The sequence below is a fragment of the Humulus lupulus genome, chromosome 1 (genome assembly GCF_963169125.1).
Source record: "Humulus lupulus chromosome 1, drHumLupu1.1, whole genome shotgun sequence".
Lineage (NCBI taxonomy): Eukaryota > Viridiplantae > Streptophyta > Magnoliopsida > Rosales > Cannabaceae > Humulus > Humulus lupulus.
In genome coordinates this window covers 192,897,036-192,919,404 of record NC_084793.1, presented here as the reverse complement: position 1 = coordinate 192,919,404, position 22,369 = coordinate 192,897,036, and positions in this window count along the sequence as shown.

Here is a 22,369-nt window from a genome sequence, read left to right as displayed (position 1 = left end):
AAGTGCGTTCCATTTTTTAATTTGCTCAGGGGCAACAAGAAGTTCGAGTGGACAGAAGAGTGCGAGCAGGCTTTTCAGGTGCTAAAGTCCCATATGTCACAACCACCAGCCTTGTCCAAACTAGTTGAGAAAGAAACTTTGTTCATCTATTTAGCAGTCACAGAATATGCTGCTAGTGTTGTTCTAGTCAGAGAAGACGACCACACACAAAAAACAGTGTATTATGTAAGCAAGAGGTTAGTGGGAGCAGAATTGCGGTATCCACCCATTGAGAAGTTAGCCTATTGCTTGATTATGGCCTCCAGAAAACTGCGACCATACTTTCAAGCTCACCCCATCGTGGTACTCGCCGACCAGCCATTACGGCAAGTCTTGTAGAAACCAGAAGCCGCAGGTCGATTATTAAAATGGGCAGTCAAACTTGGGCAGTCCAAACTAGTTGAGAAAGAAACTTTGTTCATCTATTTAGCAGTCACAGAATATGCTGCTAGTGTTGTTCTAGTCAGAGAAGACGACCACACACAAAAAACAGTGTATTATGTAAGCAAGAGGTTAGTGGGAGCAGAATTGCGGTATCCACCCATTGAGAAGTTAGCCTATTGCTTGATTATGGCCTCCAGAAAACTGCGACCATACTTTCAAGCTCACCCCATCGTGGTACTCGCCGACCAGCCATTACGGCAAGTCTTGTAGAAACCAGAAGCCGCAGGTCGATTATTAAAATGGGCAGTCAAACTTGGGCAGTTCAATATTTCTTATTCTCCACGAGCAGCTGTGAAAGGACAGGCTCTAGCAGAATTTGTTGCAGAATTCACTAGAATCGCAACTATCCAAAGTCAAACTCCTTCCTGGAAGCTGTACGTAGACGGCTCTTCCAACGAGCACAACGCATGAGCAGGTTTGATCTTAGTCACGCCCGAAGGACATTGATTCCAATGTGCAATCAGATTAGACTTTACAACGTCCAATAACGAAGCCGAATACAAAGCTCTGCTCGCAGGATTAAGACTAGCTAAGGATATGGATATAAAGTCACTTGAGATTTACAGTGATTCCCAGATAGTGGTTAATCAAACTATAGGAGAATATCAAGCTTTGTGTCTCAAGATGATTGCTTATTTAAACAAAGCAAAGGACTTATTGACATAGTTCAAAAAGTATACCCTCCAGCAAGTACCTCACGATTAGAACTCGAATGCTGATGCCTTGGCCAAATTAGCAAGCGCGAAGGATGCTAATACCTTGAACATAGTACCGGTTGAGCATTTGTCAGCACCGAGCATTCGAGCAGAAGAGTCTTCATTGATGATTGAAGCAACAGAAACATGGATGATGCCCATCATTAAATACCTTGAGCAAGGATTGCTGCCAGCAGAAAGAAACAAAGCAAGGACTCTCCAGAGGCAGTGGACTCGATCCATTCTGGTCAACAGAGTTTTATACAGGAGAGGGTACTTAATGCCTCTGTTAAGATGTGTTCCTAAGGAAAAGGTTTTTACAAGTTTATGAATATGATTGGTCTCTTACAAGTGTAAGATAAATTTTTTATCACTCGTACAAACATGATTTTTTCCATTTATTACGAGAAATAAAAGAAACTGTGCGCAGCCAGTTATTCTTATCAATTATTGTATTTATTTCAAGTATTTGCTCGTTACGTGTGTTGTTTTGCTCGAACAAGGCCTTGTCATGGAAAGTGACCAAGCACCTTAAGCTCCTCAATCACTTGGGGGGCATACAAGATATCAAGTAAGTAAAGCATATTAACAGGCATATGTAAACACACGAGCAAAATAAGGGAAAGCATACTACGACACTTAGAGTATTTTTCAAAAGTTTTGGATTTTGTAAGATCAAAACAAAGTGTTATGCTAAGTTTGGTCATATGAGCATATATTATAATAATAACAAATATTATAATATCATAACGAAATGTTTTACACTGCGAGCAATTGTTGCTTGGATGTAATTAAAAATTAAAAGGAAAAGCTGCCTTAGGCAGCAAAATTGTCTCAACATTATGAACCGTGGTTCATATGTTCTAGTTACAAAAGAAAAAATATATATGTTAAATCATTAAGCAAATGGAGGAGGATCTTGCTGGGATTGCTGGTCGATTGTGGTCCCTGCTTCCTCTTCAACACCCTCGATGCCTATTGCCAAGGAGATTTCAAGAGATTCTTGGGCTTTCTCCTCTTCTAGGCGAGCAGCGCATCTCGCCAATTCGAGTTGCTTTGCATGCTCAGGAAGGTAGTTGAAGTTCACCTCTCGATTGTTCTTCCAGAACAGGTAGAAGCAGTTGAAAGTTGCTCCTTTGAACTTCTCCAGGTTTCGAGCATTTGTTTCCTTGAGCTGTTTTACTCGCCCCTTTAGCTTGGTGGCTTCTTGCCAGCTGGCCACCAACTCATCCTGAAGTTTGGACACTTCTTTGAAGTTAATCTCCGAAGCTTCCTTGAACTGGTTTTTGGTTGCAGTAATTTTGCCACTGCTTCTTGGCTTTTCTTTAGCTCTTCGCTCAAACAGGCGACCTTCTCTTCGCATGCTTTGACATTTTCTTCGCACGCTTTAGCCCTCTCCTTGCATGGTTTGATCTCCTCATCATGCTTTGTATTAGTCTCCTCAGAGCGATGCCAACCAATACTCATGGTCAGAATACCCTGCGATCAGAGAGAAAGTAACACTATTAGTATCAATGAAAGGGCGGGTTAGTCAGCTAAAACACAACAAAGGTTGTAACTTACACTGAGTATTTCGTTCAGTGCACGGCTGAGAATCTGGTTGGTCTTCATGGTGGGGATGTTGTTGAAAGCTTCTTGATACGATGATGTTTTGACAATTTCTGCAGCTTGTCGTGAGCCGAGCTATAGGCGGTGTTCAAGAAAGCCTCAACCTGAGTTTTTCTTGTTTGCTCAGGAGGAGTTTTGTTGCGAGGAGCTGGAGGATGGGTCGTGTCCTTGGAAGGTATTGGTGCTGGAGGATCCTCTGTTCAAGCGCTTTTCTTGGAGGGGTCGCGACTACTCTCCCCAGGGTGTCGTATGCTTCCTTTCTTCTTGCTCGCAGGAGCTTCGACATTGATGTTAGTGTAGATGTCGAAGGATTCTTCGGAAGGCATGACTACAAAACAAAAACAAACGATCAGACAAGGAAGTTGAAGACGCAATAAAATAATAGAAAATGATATTCGATGTAGTATACCCAAGCTATTATTACTAGTCGATATATTATCTATAGAACTACAGCTTCAATCACTCTTTGCCTCGAAGAAGTCCGAATTAAAATTTCTTGTTGTAAAATTAAAATTGTCATCTCTATCGAATAGATGAAAAGGGATAGGCAAGTTATCTAAAAGCGAGAAATCTATACCGTTCTCGTCAGAGGATTCGGATATAGAACCCGTGTATTCCAGCAATTTTTGTTTCCCCCTCCCACATTGGGCAGGGGCAGCAACAGCCCGAGTGTTGCTGGGTGGTTCTCGAATGGTCACTCTTGTTGGTTGTCGCCTTTGAGATTGTGACACATCTTGATGCTGCTCGGGGATTTTTGGTCCAGTACCCTCTCCAGTGACACATGGGAAGTCGTGTTAGCCGTCGAAATATTTTTGGGAAACTGTAACGGTCATGATTGCTTACTTTTTTGAAAAGGTCCTGGCAAATGTGACAGGTCAGACGAAAAGCTGGTCGAGTAAGTTTATTATATGCTGGTCGCAGTAAAGTAAACTTGGGGGGGGGGGGTAAATGTTTACCCAAAAAATATTTGCATGATGACTTGGCAGGATTAGTACACACAAGGGATGCACGTGGCTATTTATGCGGCTATGCTCTAGTCGATTATCGACCAGCAGAGAATTCGCGTGGCAGAAGGCATATTTCGTAAACGACCAGGACTAATCGTAGCTTTTCAATTATTTATGAAGATATTAGATCTTGCATTTATGTAACCTTTATTTGTCCATTATTATTCATATATGCTTGTATAAAATGTATTCAAGGCCCATCGACCCATTGGGAGATCCTTGAGTCTATAAATAAGACTCAAGGGGCTCATAAAAAGGGACTTTTGGATTGGGAGACTTTTGATCTTGAGAGAGCGAGAGAGAATTATAGTGTTTTTATCCACTAAACTTGTATTCATCTCCAAGCTTGTGAAACTCGTGAACCATAGTTCATTGATCGCAGGTTTTTGGAGTTCTACATCAATAAGAACACTAAGTGGACGTAGGTCATTACCATTATTTGGGACCGAACAACTCTAAATCTTTTTTTCATTTTATTTTTTTGGCTTGAATTCATCTTATTATTGTCGTTCTATTTGACTCCGTGTCATTGGAAAAATTGAGGGTCAACAAAACCAAACAGCGGCAAAAAGTTGACAAGATAATTGTCACAGTACTCGAAACCCAAACAGGTGCATATGACAGATAGACACGTGTCCCATACTTGAGTGAGTGGGTGGGCACATTTTCTCATAACAGAAGCCGAAAAGCCCAACTGTGCATGTCAGATGTGACGTCATGCACGAGTAGGAGCTTAGGGGGCAAATGTTGTATCCTGATAACTCTTGAATAAATAATTATTTTTATACTTTTAAGTTTATAAATATAGAATTAGGTTGAGTGATGTTTGTGTATTATTTTTATTTTTAGTTAATTCCTTTCTTTTTTGTGTTCTTTGGTGTTCTTGTGTCCTTTTTGGTGTTTTAGAGCTGAAAGTAGAAAAATAAGGAATTTATGCATGAATTGTTCAAAGAAAAATAATGAAAAGTGAATTGGCTCTAAGTTGTTTAATTTGTGCTGAAATGTCAGGTTTTGCTAAAATGTCATAGATATTTTTTCTTCAAAAAATTATTGTGATATTTTTTGATCAATTATGTGCAAGTGTACATAGTCACAAAACAAGTAATAAAGTGATAAGTATTCAAGATTGTCTCCAGAGGGATTGCAAATTAAAACTAAATGCACAAATTAATTACCAAACCATAGTCAAAAGTAACCAAATTCAATTGTTTTGATTTTGTAAACTAACACTACATGAGATCAATTAAAAATGCTTAAAAATAAACTGCAATGCCAATCTGAAAGTGAGATCAAATCAATTGATTAAAATGGGGTCGAATTATTAAATCCCTCTATGTCAATTGACTTGTACATTTTGCTGCAACAAAATCTCAGCAAAATTACCAAGTTAACAAGAATTCAATAAAAGCTCATAGAACTTTCCCAAATTCTATGATATTAATTCCTTCACTAAATTAAACATATTCCTATGCCAAACCAAATTTAAGAACACAATTTCAAGGTTCAATTCTCAAAAGTTACACAATGCAAATAATACATCCCTATGTTATTCACTAACATAACCTAACAAGATTATTCATTTATGTCATTCAAATCTATTACTTATATTCAAACTTCCCAGCACAAATATAACTTAATATCTTGCCATTGGTGGCCAAACAACAACAATAATTTATCAATAAGCACATTTGAATGAACAATGGATAAATTGCTAGAAATTTAGAATTAAGATATAGAGTTCATTAATAATCCATGCGTCAAAAGATCTCATTCATAGCTAAAACAAGAAACACAAATAAAAAATTAAATCTATCCATGAGTAATCAAACACCAAATACTAAAAGAAAATAGGAAAGAAATATCAAGGGAGAAGAAATAGTCCAAAAATGATGATGGAATCAATCTTATATTCTTTTCCTCTTCTTCCTTCTTCTCTTTCTTTCTTTGTATGGCTGACCTTTCTTGTACTTGGTGCTTCCCTCTCTAGAAAAATAGCTGAATTGGGTAATGGAGGCTTTCCTTTCCTTTTATGATGCTAGGGTAATAAAACCATTTTCCCTCATGCCCAAAAAATAATATACCCCAAAAATTCGAGCTAAATTACTTAGCACGGGATACAACTGACAGACAAGCGTATGAAAAAAAATCATAGAGTATCTTGTTAACTCTGGTGTGAGCATATCGAGTTAATTTGATAGCCTACAACAACCAGATAGTCTCTAGATTGCCTCCTATGCTAGCAACTTAGTTCGAGGTACGCATCGCCCGGATCGCCTTCATGAAACTCTAAGCATGTTCTGTGTCAGTTCGGATTAGTCCTCAAGGCCCAGCTCGAAGAATGTGTTCAGCTTGTAGAAGCCAGACTATGACGCATAGTGAAGGATCCTAAAAGACTCAAAGATTCTTTATGCGCCTCATAAAGGCCCCAATTTTATTATGTATTTTTTACTTGATATAACAGATATCAAATTTATAGGCAATCATGTATTTATGTAAATGGGAAGTTACCCAAGTTTGTAAGTTACCATATTAACGTACAGTTACCAAAAAATGTCCATGAGAATTTTCTATAAATACAAGGGGAATGGGAAAAAAAAAGGGATCGATTTTCTTTATGCAAAAACTCTGCTGAAATCGTCACAAACAATTTCACAAAGAGTCCCTAAAAAGATCAATAAGAGTGACTCGTGGACTAGGTAGATTTTAACCACTGAACCATGTAAAACCGTGTGAGCATTTTGTATTCTTGTTTTCTATCATTTCATTCTATTCGGTTTATTAAAAAGCCTAATCTCTCCATTATCGGATTTCTAAATTGCCTATTGCCGAAAAACCACGTCAACAGGTTCCATACGTGGAACTAGTAACCAATGTGAAACACAGGGAGTGGTAACTAGTTACAAAGATAGGATTTTACATAAAATATTTTTATCGCTCATGATTAATAATTTCCAATTTCTAAAGTGGGTATCTGGTTACAAATGTAACTACCCTCAAAACATACAAGAACAAAACATGCAGAAATATACACTTTTACTTTAAATCATTGTACCAAAAATCCATATGAAAAAAAAGTTTTAAAAGGTCGTGTGCGCACAATTTTAGTTTAGCAAACAGAAATGCAACTTCTCTTCCATAGAGTTATAACAAAACAATTATCCCAAAAGAAATAACAAACTTCTAGCTTTTTCTTTTCAAAATGTGATCCATCAAAAACCTCCCCAGGTCAGGTCACATGTACATATCCACAAGTAGACTCTGGCGCTCACTGCTCCTCTTTGCTTTTGCACTTACCTACAACATGAAAAAACTAGGTAAGCGAAAATGCTTAGTAAGAATAGCCTTGCACATAAATATACTAAACCCATTAATGGGTTGACCTAAGGTAGATATCACTACTGATCACTAGGGTGTTGGATAAATTCCAACCTATCATAAAATTCTTAATAATAGCCATACAGAAAATCAAGCACATTGGTTGTGCCCAACAACCCATTTTCATACATATCTTATCAACTTGAATTCAGAAAAATCCCCAGAACAATAACTTTGGTTGTTTCTAACAACCAAGTTCACACATAACACAATAATCTTCACCCAGAAAATTCCCAGAACATAAAATATGGATAACCATATCTGAACGATAACTTTGGTTGTTTCCCAGTACTACGTAATGTCTCGAGGGGCTTTGCTGTTAGAGTACTGATATAATATGTTTTTTGGGCCAGATCATGTTTATCGTAATGTTGGACACAGTACGATAAACTTGGGGGGAAAATGTTATCCCTCAAAATTCAAGAGATGACATGGCGAATAAGAAATCGACACGTGGCATCACAAGTCATGGAAAAAATGAAAAATTATTGAAGAGGAAGAGAGGAGAAAAAAATAGAGTAGGGTTCGAAACTTACTCTTCCTTAGGAAGCTCTTGAGCTTCTCCTCTCCTTCAATGGGGAAATAGTGCTCTTGCTCTTGGAGAGAAAATGGCAGCAATGGAGAGTAGAGAGAGACTAGGGCTTCGGTTTTGGGGAGAGAGAACGGAGAGAGATATTTTCTTGAGAAAAAAGAATTTAAAAAAAATGATTGGATGTGTAAGAGGGAAAATATTGGAGGTTTAGCCAATGGGTGGGGTGAGGCTCTTACTCTTCCCAGGGTAGGTGTCCTAGGCTCTTGAGAGCCCTAGGCATAGCCTTGTCGCCCACCCTTCTCTCTCTCCTCCCTTTGAAAAGACCTTTATGCCCTTGCTCATCTTTACCTCTCTCCTTAGACACTTAAGGGCCCTTTGGTAATTTTACTTATCTAAAATTCCATAAATTTTACCCTATAGTTTTTAAATATCTCCAAGCTTAATTATTTAAATTAAATGTGACCCAAAAATAAGCTTTGTCACATATCACATACTTTTGGTAATTTTATCAAATTGACCGAAATGCCCTTAGAAGCCCGACCAAGAAATTCTCATTCTTAAGCCCGGTTGATTCGAATTCAAACCTCAATCAATTTTTCTTCAACTTATTGGCTCGACTATAAAGTCCCAGTTGCCATATAAAAATTAATATTTTTATGCCATAATATTTCTTATTTTATTTAATGAGAGACTTTTCACTCATTAGGGTTTATTCATTGGTCCGAGACCAATCTTTCTTTGCATAAAGCTAGATCCATTACTATATCATTACAACGGCTATAAAATTCACTAATCATCGTAAATTCATATAATATCTTTTATCAAAATAATATTTCACATAATTCTTCACCAGCTCCAACCAGCTACTAACGTGTGTTCAAAACACCGGATGTTACAACAAATATGACACTAACTGTAACACCCTGGATAACCAAGACCGCTACACAGTGTGTTTGAAATAGTGCAAGACTTGCTAATCAAGTCATTTAGTTTAAACTGTGTATCTATTGACACAAGGGATTAGGTTAAACAGAATTTGATTATAAACGGTTAAACTTTATTGAAAACTAACGTTTATTGTATGGGATCCCAAGTCAGGGTTTAAACAAGGTAAATACAAAATTCTTAATTACAAACAATTGACCAAGCCACTCTAATGGCAAAATATACATTTTAGGTTCCCGTTCCTGTACAATCCTTGATTGTGGCGGCCGAGCAGCTGACAATGTACACCTCGCCCCCAGAGCTCTGCAACCCATGGCCAACTTGCCTTACCTGCACCATGTAGCACCCGTGAGTCGAAGCCCAGCAAGAAAACATAATATCATGACATAACAGTATTAACAGCTAGGAGTTCACAGAGCATAGTCCAATAACCACAGAATACTATTCGATACCATCAGGCCATAAAATTCATTCAAAGCAACACACTGACCAACAACCATTAATCCAGCTACAGACACTCATTAGATCACAGACATTAATCCACAATAAACAAATATCAAGTAATAACTAGGGTTAACGCCCGCAGGCCGCACCCTCTGTTTAACTCACTGCCTTTGGCCCACTTAGGCCAACTACAGTGACATGCCCACTGACTCCGGCCAGCTTAATCGAGCTCAGTGCATAATAAGTTGTCCTCGGATACCAGTGTCCGAGCCGCGCCCTACGCGCAAGTGTGGATTTTGGCACCCTTAGGCCGTTACCACATGTCCCTGTGGCATAATACCACCTTAAGACATTTATACCATTATAGGGAACTCTTAGTCCCAACATGTTCACATGGTGTATCACCATCACATAATAATACATACAAACATAGGGAACACTTAGTCCCGTCCTATCCACATATACAGGTGCAGTTTTCTTACCTTGATTCCAAATGCTTTAATTAGAGTGAACGACTCCCGAGCACGATCCATTCCTGAGCCTTAGCTTAACACCAAGTCACAACCAAGATAATGGATTCCATAAATACTCCAATATAGGTTTCCAGTGACAAAACTAACCCTCAGGATTCCAAATTCCACCAAGCACGGTGGTGAAACCAAACCCGAGCACACTAGACCACTCCCTCATGCTTAAAACCCTCAAAATCTCAAGTGTGCAACCAAGGGCTGCGGCCCTTGAAGCTTAGCCGCGACCCTTCTCCAAAACAGAGCCAACCCCACACCTGAAGGGGACACATGCCGCGGCCCTTGCTTTGGGCGCCGCGGCGCTTGCCTTTGGCCGAGCCTTCTTGGCTCCTTTCCAAGCTAGGGCCGCAGCGCTCTAGAACAGAGCCGCGACCCTTCCCTTCAAACCCAGAATTTCCACCATTTCCAACCTCCAAACCTTAACCAAAACCATTCCAAAGCTCCCTACTTCAATATCAATCATTCCCAACACTTTTAAAACAACTTTAACATCAAAATTCAATAGGAAACCCAATCTAAAACTCATTGCAATCCATGTTTCAATTTTTGAAACTCAAGAACATCAAACACCATAACCAACCATTCAAAACCCAGATTTAAACTTCTAATTCATAAATTAAAGTTTACCTCTTTAGTTGAACCTCTTCTCTAAGAAAAATCCCAGCTGGTTCCCAAGTTCTAGCTTCAATTCAACCTTAAACATAAAAATCATGATTATCCAACTACCCAGAAAACTCAGAGCTTCTAACCTCAAAATCACAGCTTGATTTTCACCTTGGCTTTAGTTGAATGATCCTTGGATAATCCTTGCACCAAGGTTTTAAATCCCCATTGAAATCCCCTGAAATCCCAGCCTGAATCCTCCAAATTCCCTCTGTTTTCCTTGTGTTTTTCTTAGTTCCCTTGAGAGAGAAAAGGGAGAGAAAATAAGAGTCGGTTTATGTTTTTCTTCCAAAAGTTTCTTTATCTCTAACTTATCTTATTAAGCCAATCCCAAGGCTCGGGGTGTCAGAACCGTCCCCGAGGCCAAAATGGTAAAATCCCCCAATATTCCCGCCTAGACATCCTAACCTCAAATATATCTCCATATATTTATTTTCATGACCCGATAGTCTAATTAACTACCCGATACCTATAATATCCCTGACTTATCCAAAGTCAACTATTAAACCCCGTTGTGACTTTCCCGCTACTTGCTCCCTAGGATCGCCTCGTGCCGATAGTTACAAATGCACACACCTGTACACGCATATATATATATATTTATCAATCTACCCACATAATAATGTGGTCTCAACAATTTATCACACACATTCACATTTATGCCCTAACGGGCCAAGATACCATTATGCCCTTACCAGCCAAACAGGGCCCGCATACTTATTCAATACCCATATTCACGCTTTCTTACCATTAATTCTCTTAACCTCCAATTATGCCCTCCCGGCACACCAATCAAGGCTCTTAAGCCTTAATAGTAATTTTGGGTTGTTACAACTATCCCCTCCTTATAATAATTTCGTCCTCAAAATTTACTTGAACACGTCATACAGTAAACCTTATACCTCTGACCAAAATTCCCAAGAACCAATGTCTCTATTCTTAAGCTTCGGTAATACTCAAACATGAGTAACCATATTATTCCTTATGGTCTCAACTGATAACTATACTCCCTTTAACCTTTACTCGCATACCAGACCCGCTGTACTTTCAGAATCTGTTAATTCTCAACGATTTCTTCATTAATCTATTCTCAGTGCCGGTAATACTTATGAATCATCACCCTCACCAGAGTGAGATCGGCCTATAAGCCCTTGGTCAAACCCTTGTTCAATACTGGAACCTCGTGCTCAAGAGTTATCGATTTACAGGTTCCTATATGTTTTCAGATAGGCAGACATCCCCATCTTAAGAATTCCAACATCCTCCCTGGTTTTCTCCGAAGCAATATTGAATCACTGTACCCACTAACTCTCAATTCTTTACTTCGCATGGTATTCCTTGCTTTTATCTTACCAGATCCTATGCCATGTCATTCTAGTTGTATTTCAGCATCCAATACCATGACTGACTTATCAAAGAATACACTTTCCTTGATATCTCAAATGTTACACATTCAATGCCTAATCCCTTAATATAATTGCTGAACCTGCAGTTTGCTGTCCCATCTGCTACTAATCGGTAATTCCTGATTCCCTTTCTGTTCTCTTTACTCTCTGATCCTTTTCCAAATCCCAGAAGATTATAGGGTCCCAATCTAATATTACCAACGCTTTACTTCATTACCAGTTCGTACGAACCATACTCACAAAATCATTCAGTTGTGTCCCAACTTCTTCCCTGTTCAAACATCCTTTGTTTACAGTCTAATGTGGTCCATTCTATGACCCACCATCATATCATTTACCTCTCAACACTCGAGTATCTCAGATTCTTCTGTCAGCTAAAACCTTTCGGTACAGCCAACCCTAGAAGATAAAACGTTACCCATTTATAGTTCCCATCTCCACACCAAACTCCCCTTGGACCATTCATTCGGTCCCTGTACCTTAACTTATATAACACTCATAGGGTTCTTCCCTGCTTCCTCAAAACCATCACTCTGGATTCCACTATCCAAAGAAAACGTACATGATCACCACCACACCCTATTACTTTTGCCCATCTCAATCGTTACCTTATCCGTTCCATGATAAATTATGGCGTTTTTTTTTTAACTGACACATACCTTCCAGGTAAGAGATCCGTCCCTAATGAAACCTCCTCCTCGTACAGTCGAGGTCTTCTAACATCAACCATCCATCTACTGCATTCCATTAAATTCCATTCTTAAGATTATCTTTCTTACTAATAACCAACACTTAAGTACCCTATGCCACGCACAAACTGTCAACCTAGCATTCCGTGCATATCAACCATGTTTCCATTCTTTTACCTCCCACGAGGCTCAACCCATTCCCGCGCCAGTCTGAGCTTGAGCGTGCCCAATCTGTTATGAATCCTCACAATTTCATATCCTTACCATAGGTTAAGTCCTTGACGCTATCCCTCTATACTTAACCATAATACACATACCTCTGCACCACCAAGTACTAACCAATTCTTACCTTGTCTTCTGAACTCTGATTTGACACTACCCATTCGGTCTATCTTTAAGTTTCCTTACTGTTCCTCGTACCTCTGGTGTTGTCTTCCACGGAGACACTTATGTGATAGATGACGCGCTTGCCAGTCCTGTTATGCTCTCTGCTTCTCAGACGTTCTTCATTAGCTTCTTCGTGGCTTCAAACCAACTCTTCTCATACCTGTCTCTTTCTCTTGCAACTTCACTCTGAGTACCCCTGGTGAAACCTAATCTGACATTTCATAGAATCCTACCTGTGACCCTGCTTCCCTGGTATTAACGTCTTCGGCCTAGTAGTCGTTCGCTTTCCTCTTCTATCTGGAGGTAGTCCAACATACCACTCATAGACTTAAAGGAGGCTTGTCCACACCATTCTTGTACTCTCTGCTCAAAGAACTTACCTGTGATGCTGAAGCTTGAACCGGTTTAGAACCCTTTTTACCAATTTCCTCACACCTTACTCAGTACAAGTAGCAATTCCTTAAATGTCTCTTTCCTTGATCACCAGCTGGTAATAACCAGATCATGGATCAATTGCTGGAGACATTGTCCCGTCTTGTACCCAACATCAAAACTTCTCATTCTTAACCGACGATACCAACAAGTCCCGCAATACAATGCTCCATCTGATTCAAGATCAAACATCTTCGACTGCTTAGGTAATTCTTCCTGTCAAGTTATTACCACCTTCAATAGTGTTTCTAACATCAAACCTATTCGTAGCCCAGTCCTGTTGTGTACCCTTTCTTCTTTGTACCCATCTGAATTCCTACTAGTCAGCTTAGTTCATATTCAGCCAAATTCATAGTTTCCAAGTAATATCCCCTGTAATCCATGGTTATCTCTTAACAGATTAACCCCCTCACTCTGACTCGTGTTGAAGCTTCCATACAATGAGATCTATTGTTCTCACTACAAATCTCCTGATTACTTGTAACCCAAATCCTTCGCCAGAAGTTTCTAGTTCCTCCCCAGTAATTACTGCTTCCTTCAGCCTCTCGCGCTATACCCTTGAGGCATACTCTCTCCATGTCTGAATATTTCTTGAGAGATACTCAACACTGAACTCTTCCAAATCGTTATGTAACCAAAAACATGAACTATCTAGCCCACTAGTCAATTTCGAGAAACTAGTTTCGGGCTTCAGATGTAACAAGGCATCCCAGTCTTTCTTTCCCTCTCCATGAGGAAAATCATCCTAACATATCGAATTATCTCATGTAGAAATCATGCCTTCCCCTGTCATCCTTTCTAGCAACATCCTCTGCCTTAGGTACATACCATATAACCTCACTGGTTCTCGTCACCATTTTGACAACTACCTTCGCAATCAAAAACCCCCTTTCCTATCACAAACTGGGGCCACAGCATCGCCTGGGGTCCCTCTACCTCAATAACCGCGAATTTATCCTCACTGAGTTCTATCAATAGAAGTACTATCTGGAGCAGCCCTGCCATCCTGGACCATTCCAAAAACTTAACCTTTACATGGGTCATCATTCCCAGTTACCACCACTTATATATTTCTCCCTAAAGTGTAGTATCCAACTTCTAATACTCATTAACACCTGTCATCATTGTCTTAATATCCCAAAGCAAGCTCATAGATTTATTAATCTCCGCAACTCAGACTATGTCCTTATAACTTCTTTTGTCAAATTCCCATCCATCATGCCAATGTCTCAATCTGAATACCATTTCCTAGCATCCTTTTGCCCCAAGTACTTAGCACAATCCCTTGGTTATAACCTCTCATCACCATATCGCCAAAAGTGGAATCAGCTTAGCCCATCCACTAAACAATTCTTAAGCCAACCTAAACTTTCCTCTTCAAACCAGAAGATAATGTCTTTTAGGCTTTCCATTCAATGTCTTTTATCTGTCTGTGCCCTTATAACGAACCAACACCATTTACCCATATGCTGATCGAGTTAATGTAGTTGGGTCAAGTGAACTAGTTTCAGGGTAGAACGTCGATGATACTGAATTGAGACCCTATAGTATTTTAAATTTTGGAATGGATCTAGAGAATGAAAAGAACAGAATGGGAATCTGGAATTATCAGTTGATTGCAAGTGATATAGCAGTCTGAAGGCTTATCAGATATCTTAAAGAATTAAGCGCAGAGTATGCGAATACTTGAGATATTAAGGGAAGTGTAATCCCTGATAAATTAGTCGTGGTGGAAAATGCTGGCATCTTGTTAATGTAACACGACATAGGACATGGTAAGAGGTGAAGAATAGTGAATACTACGGTTTGGCATTAGTTCAGAGAGAAGGCCAATAAGGTCGTTGAAATTCTTAAGGCAGGAGTGTCTGCCTATCTGGGAGAATAAAGAAACTGGTAAATTGTAAAAAAATTTGAGAAAATAAAGCTTCAGGATGAAAGAGTTGTATATCTCTGCGTAATAACAGACAAGGATTTTTATGGCATCCAGGGAAAGAAGGGAGAGTTCTGACTCTTGATTCAATATAGATTCTAAAGTTGTACCAAGGGTTAGGCCAGCGGGGCCTACCAATTGATCCCACCTAGTAGAGGTGATGAATTTTGGGTATCTCTGGAATCAGGAATAAGACAATGTAGTGGTCATTGTAATCTAAGCGGACCCTGAAGCTTCAGCAGGGTTGTGGTGTAAACGAGGGACTAAAGAGAGTATGGCTGTTAGACAAGATCTTGTGGGGCAAGATTGTTACTCCTGTAAGAGTGTTGTTGGGAAGTAAAGTAAAGGCGGTGGGCCTTGGAAATTATGGTCAGAATTGTGGGTTTACTCACTGAGGTGTTTCGGTAAATTTCAAGGAAGAAATTTTTATGAGAAGGGGATAGTTGTAACGACCTAAATTTGCTAATAAGGCTTGGAGCCTTGACTAGTGTGCCTGGAGGGCAATAATTGTTATATTGCATTAATTTATGTGAATTTAATGAATATGTGATTAGTATGCATGTTTAGGTGAAATAAATATGCATGTGGACCCCGTTTGTATGATAGGGGTAAATTGGTAATTTTAGCCCGCTGTGGGCATATATGTGATAATTGTATTATGTGATTTGTACCACGTGAGGGTGGTGTTATTATTGTGATGCACGTGCCAAGACGGTCCTAGAGAGCTAGTTAACTCAAAAGTCACAACGGGATTTTATACCCGGCTCGAGAGGAGCCTAGGGGTATTTCGGGGATTTTGTAACTTAGTTCTTGAGAGATTATGGTAACTGGTAATATGGTAACTAATGTAACTGTTAGTAACCATAGATAGTAACAGGTTTAGATGGAGAAATGGTAGAATTGTAATGGATAGGAAATGACAAGTGAGCCCTTGTGGCTTAGTTAGGAAAGGATATGTAAGGAGGGGTAAAATGGTCAATTGGCAAGGGGTTTAGACAAATTGCAGCTGGGTTATATGGGGTACTCGGTTTAGGCTTGTCATTGTTTGGTTTTGATAAAATTAGAAGAGAAGAAAAGAAAAACTATAAGAAGAAAAGCTAGGGCAAGAAGAAGAAGAAGAGGAGTTGAAGGAGCTGAGATTTGGAGACTTAGGAGATGAATCAAGGAAGCTTAGGGTTGGATTCTTCATTCAAGGTAAGGATTCTATGTAAATTTAAGGCTTGTTTCTATTTTTGGTTTAAGAAATTGAAGCATGGTTTAAGTTTTGAGCTATGGGTTTAAATTTTCTGAAGTTGAAATCAAAGGTGTGGAGTTTTGGGTGTGATTGTGTTTTTGATCTTGATGCTAGTGTCTATAGGTTGTTAGATGGTTCATTTGAGGTTTCAATTTGGTTTTGGGGTTGAGATATGTGTTTGGGCTGGTTTAGAGGTGTTTTGGATGAGGGAATTGAAGGAGAAAAACCCAGAATTTCTGAGTTCGCGAAGGAGCACCCCGGCCCTGTTCTTGGGCGCCGCGGCGCGAGGATGTTTCCAGTCAGGGGAGGCTCTCTGACTTGCTTGGCACCGCGGCCCTATTGGGAAGGGCGCCGCGGCCCTCTTGGGTAGCGCCGCGGTGCTAGGCCATTTTCAGGACTTGAAATTTTGTATTTTTGAGCTTTGCTCCGGGGGTTCGGGGGATGTTTCCAATGATTTGTTTTAGGAATTTGGGAGTCCCGAGAGTGTGGAATTGGTTCCGGGAAGTGATTTTTGAATTGATTAATATTAAAGGATGTTTTATATGTGTTGTGACTAGGTCTTTGGGAAGCTCAGGTTAGAGGACCGTGCTTGCGGCTTTAGTGCATCAGGAAGCTCGGAATACAAGTAAGAAAACTGTAGCACTCGAGATTAGGGCATGGGCCCATAGTGTTATTACAGGGCATGGCCCTAGATTGTATTATGTGCTAATGTATAACCTCAAATGAATTATTATATGTTGAATGATTATTTCGAAATGCATTATATGTGTGATTATAATGCAATGAACGGCTAAGGCCGAGAGCGGCAAGGCCGAGAACGGCAATGGAGCCGAGAACGGCGAAAGGCCGAGAACGACAGCGAGGCCGGAAGTAACACTTAGCACATGAGATGCTTACAGTCTGGGTAGGACCCAATGGATACATGAGATATCCTTACGGTGAGAACCGAGACCCCAGGCTTTGGTAAGGCTTCTGGGACGGCATGGCCGTGTTTGCTTAGTCTGATGGATGACCTGTTTATCTGTGGACTATCTGACATGTTAACTGTATAATTTGCATATGTTATGAACTGTATGAGTTTTCTTGCTGGGCTTCGGCTCACGGGTGCTCTGTGTTGCAGGAAAGGGCAAGGATTGAGTCAACCAGCCATGAGTACGGAGAGCATGAAGCGACGCGTACATGTTTGGCCTGCCCGACTGCTTTGGTTGGGGGTATTTTCGAGAATTGGCTGTAATAATCTGTGGTTTTGATAATTGATCAACTGTAAATTTATTTTAAGTTTTAAATAGTTTTCAAATCTTATTTTGGGATCTCAGATGTTAAATACTAGAAGTTTTCAATGAAACGACGCATTCTTAAAGATTACAGCCTTAACTTTTACTTAGTTACACTTTGGTTTTAAAAACCCTCGGTTTGCGAGTTTTTTGCACAAAGTTTCTTTTAATAATCACTTAGTAACGGCTCTAAGGGAGTAGGGCGTTACATACACCTCGCCCCCAGAGCTCTCCAACCCATGGCCAACTTGCCTTACCTGCACCATGTAGTAACCGTGAGCCGAAGCCCAACAAGAAAACATAATATCATGACATAACAGTATTAACAGCTAGTAGTTCACAGAGCATAGTCCAATAACCACATAATACTATTCGGTACCATCAGGCCATAAAATTCATTCAAAGCAACACACTGACCAACAACCATTAATCCAGCTCCAGACACTCATTAGATCACAGACATTAATCCACAATAAACACATATCAAGTAATAACTAGGGTTAACGCCCGCAGGTCGCACCCTCTGTTTAACTCACTACCTTTGGCACACTTAGGCCAACTACAGTGACATGCCCACTGACTCCGGCCAGCTTAACCGAGCTCAGTGCATAATAAACTGTCCTCGGATACCAGTGTCCAAGCCGGGCCCTACGCGCAAGTGTGGATTTTGGCACCCTTAGGCCGTTACCACATGTCCCCGTGGCATAATACCACCTTAAGACATTTATACCATTATAGGGAACTCTTAGTCCCAACATGTTCACATGGTGTATCACCATCACATAATAATACATACAAACATAGGGAACACTTAGTCCCGTCCTATCCACATATACAGGTGCAGTTTTCTTACCTTGATTCCAAATGCTTTAATTAGAGTGAACGACTCCCGAGCACGATCCATTCCCGAGCCTTAGCTTAACACCTAGTCACAACCAAGATAATGGATTCCATAAATACTCCAATATAGGTTTCCAGTGACAAAACTAACCCTCAGGATTCCAAATTCCACCAAGCACGGTGATGAAACCAAACCCGAGCACACTAGACCATTCCCCCATGCTTAAAACCCTCAAAATCTCAAGTGTGCAACCAAGGGCTGCGACCCTTGAAGCTTAGCCGCGACCCTTCTCCAAAACAGAGCCAACCCCACACCTGAAGGGGACACGTGCCGCGACCCTTGCTTTGGGCACCGCGGCACTTGCCTTTGGCCGAGCCTTCTTGGCTCCTATGCAAGCTAGGGCCGCAGCGCTCTAGAACAAAGCCGCGACCCTTCCCTTCGAACCCAGAATTTCCACCATTTCCAACCTCCAAACCTTAACCAAAACCATCCCAAAGCTCCCTACTTCAATATCAATCATTCCCAACACTTTTAAAACAACTTTAACATCATAATTCAATAGGAAACCCAATCTAAAACTCATTGCAATCCATGTTTCAATTTCTGAAACTCAAGAACATCAAACACCATAACCAACCATTCAAAACCCAGATTTAAACTTCTAATTCATAAATTAAAGTTTACCTCTTTAGTTGAACCTCTTCTCTAAGCGAAATCCCAGCTGGTTCCCAAGTTCTAGCTTCAATTCAACCTTAAACATAAAAATCATGATTATCCAACTACCCAGAAAACTCAGAGCTTCTAACCTCAAAATCACAGCTTGATTTTCACCTTGGCTTTAGTTGAATGATCCTTGGATAATCCTTGCACCAAGGTTTTAAATCCCCATTGAAATCCCCTGAAATCCCAGCCTGAATCCTCCAAATTCCCTCTGTTTTCCTTGTGTTTTTCTTAGTTCCCTTGAGAGAGAAAAGGGAGAGAAAATAAGAGTCGGTTTATGTTTTTCTTCCAAAAGTTTCTTTATCTCTAACTTATCTTATTAAGCCAATCCCAAGGCTCGGGGTGTCGGAACCGTCCCCGAGGCCAAAATGGTAAAATCCCCCAATATTCCCGCCTAGACATCCTAACCTCAAATATATCTCCATATATTTATTTTCATGACCCGATAGTCTAATTAACTACCCGATACCTATAATATCCCTGACTTATCCAAAGTCAACTATTAAACCCCGTTGTGACTTTCCCGCTACTTGCTCCCTAGGATCGCCTCGTGCCGATAGTTACAAATGCACACACCTGTACACGCATATATATATTTATCAATCTACCCACATAATAATGTGGTCTCAACAATTTATCACACACATTCACATTTATGCCCTAACGGGCCAAGATACCATTATGCCCTTACCAGCCAAACAGGGCCCGCATACTTATTCAATACCCATATTCACGCTTTCTTACCATTAATTCTCTTAACCTCCAATTATGCCCTCCCGGCACACCAATCAAGGCTCTTAAGCCTTAATAGTAATTTTGGGTCGTTACACTAACTGGCTACAGTTTTGCATGGTGATAAACAGTGACAAATTAACATGTCACACTAGTCACAATTTTTAAATTAGTTATTTTTTTCTTTGTTTTCTTATTTTAATACAAGTTTTGAGTGTACCTGTACACAAATATGATCGTACCTTTATTCTGAGAGCGAAGGACATCCATTTGTCCATGATTACTAAAATTCTAATTATTAGCCTTAAATCAAAGATACCAATTGTAACTCACAATAACATAATTCAAGCAACTACAAAGTTTAACTTATCCTAATTAATCGTTCCTACAGTTTTAAGTGATAATACACCATTCTAATAAAATTCCTCAGAGACACCTTGAAAGATGAACACTGGGAAAACAAGTTGTCTAAAGAAATTGAGTCCGTTTTAAAGTTATCGAGTAACCAATAGCACTCTAGCAACTTCAAATATGCATTGCTAAACTCACTTTTCTCATCCAGACCCAAGCGATGTATTCAACTCATATCCGCGCAGGCTCAATAACACTATTGGAAATGCACACATTTGACACTCATATGGACACACAAACGTTGTACAGAATAAACTTAGTTAGAACCCAGTCACAACTAGTGTTCGCTAGGATAACGATCTCTTACATAGACTTTCTATAGCATTTTTGTATACATGTGCTCGTGTTCTAGCAAACAAGCATCGAGTGATTTTATGTTGTAGATACATTATAAAAGATTAACTTGCTTCATAAGTTAACTTGCATCAAAATTAAGTTTCCTTTCCTTATGGTCAACCCCGGTCCTTCTTAGCTGTACTGTTTTGAATAAACAGACTGAGATTATTAATTATGAGAACTTATTTGTTCCTTAATTATTTTGGGCATCTATGCATACTAACCATGCAATATATCTTGATTAATAAAACCCAAGTAGGTTGTGTATTCAATTTAATGAAATACCCTAAGCTTACAAGCTTACTAGTCACACTTGTCCTTTAAAATGCTTACTCTTCAAATCTAGGTCTTAGGTCTCACATCTATATGTATATATATAAACACCTAACCTTAAATTAGGACTTAACCTAAGTCCTAATTTGACAATATATATATATAACCCAATCTATTGTTCTAAATATAACTTAATTATTAATACCCTTGAATATTGCCTCAAAATTACTCTTTAAAATAAACTTAAAGATTTTGTGATGAAGATTATATTTTGTTCTCATTGGATTTTGGAATCAAATCCTTTTTATACAATTTTTAAGATAATGAAATTATAAAATCCATAGAAGTCTATTTATTTGTAAAAATGTTATCATTTTATTAAACTTTGTTTTGAAATCCCTTAGGTGAATTTTTAGGGATTTTGACCCAATCATTAGCCTTTGTCCAAAAATTCTCATTTACAAACCATAACGACTTTGGTAATTATTCTTTCATTAAATTCTCATTTAAGTCTATTTTATTTATAATTTTTTTTTTCAAAAACTTATAAAATGGTTTGAGTATCATAAGGTCCAAAAACACGTTGATTAGTCATATGCCCATTTTTTTCTTCAATATTTACACTTTAAATTATAAAAAATATAGAATTCAAATCCTAATCCAACCAAGTCTTGGTGCATTGAAAGCCACATGGATGTAGAACCTTCTTCCATTTATTGAAGATGATAGAGATAAAAAGAGTAGGCAAATGCATGTTTTGATTGTTGGGGGTAAGTGGTTTTCTCTCAACAAAATAATAGATCACTCAAGGTTTGAATCAATGACAATGGGGTTACACAAACTGAAAACATAAACACAAATTAGGAGAAGAATAATCACAAATGACTTGTCAATATAAGATAATTTCTATTCAAAACCTTTATTGCAAACCAAAAATAGGTGAAGCTTGAGGTTTCTTCTCTTGGAATAAAGATTGCGATATAACAATCATTTGATCTCCAAACTTACAAGCTTATCTTGTTGTAGATCTTGGAGAAAATTTTGGATCTTTGAGAGCTAGAGAGAGAAAGAGTTTAGATAGAGAGTGAGTGAGAGTGACCAGGTCCCAATTACTATAAAAAAACTGTTTAAATAGGTAAGGAACCACCATTAGGTCTAACCAATAGGATTTTAACATTTTAAATTGAGTTTAGGAGCCAAAATGTGAAACTGTACGATCGTCATAAGGACATGTTAGGCGATGCGTCGCTTGGTAGTAGGCAACACATTGCCTGATATGCGATGCACCACCTACTAACAGGCGATGCGTCACTTCCAAAGAGGTGATACAACACCTGGAAGGCTATTTAAGCTTAGCAAAACTTACGTTAAACACCTCCAAATGCTCCCAAAAATTTTCGGCATACTTAGATACCTCATTATATA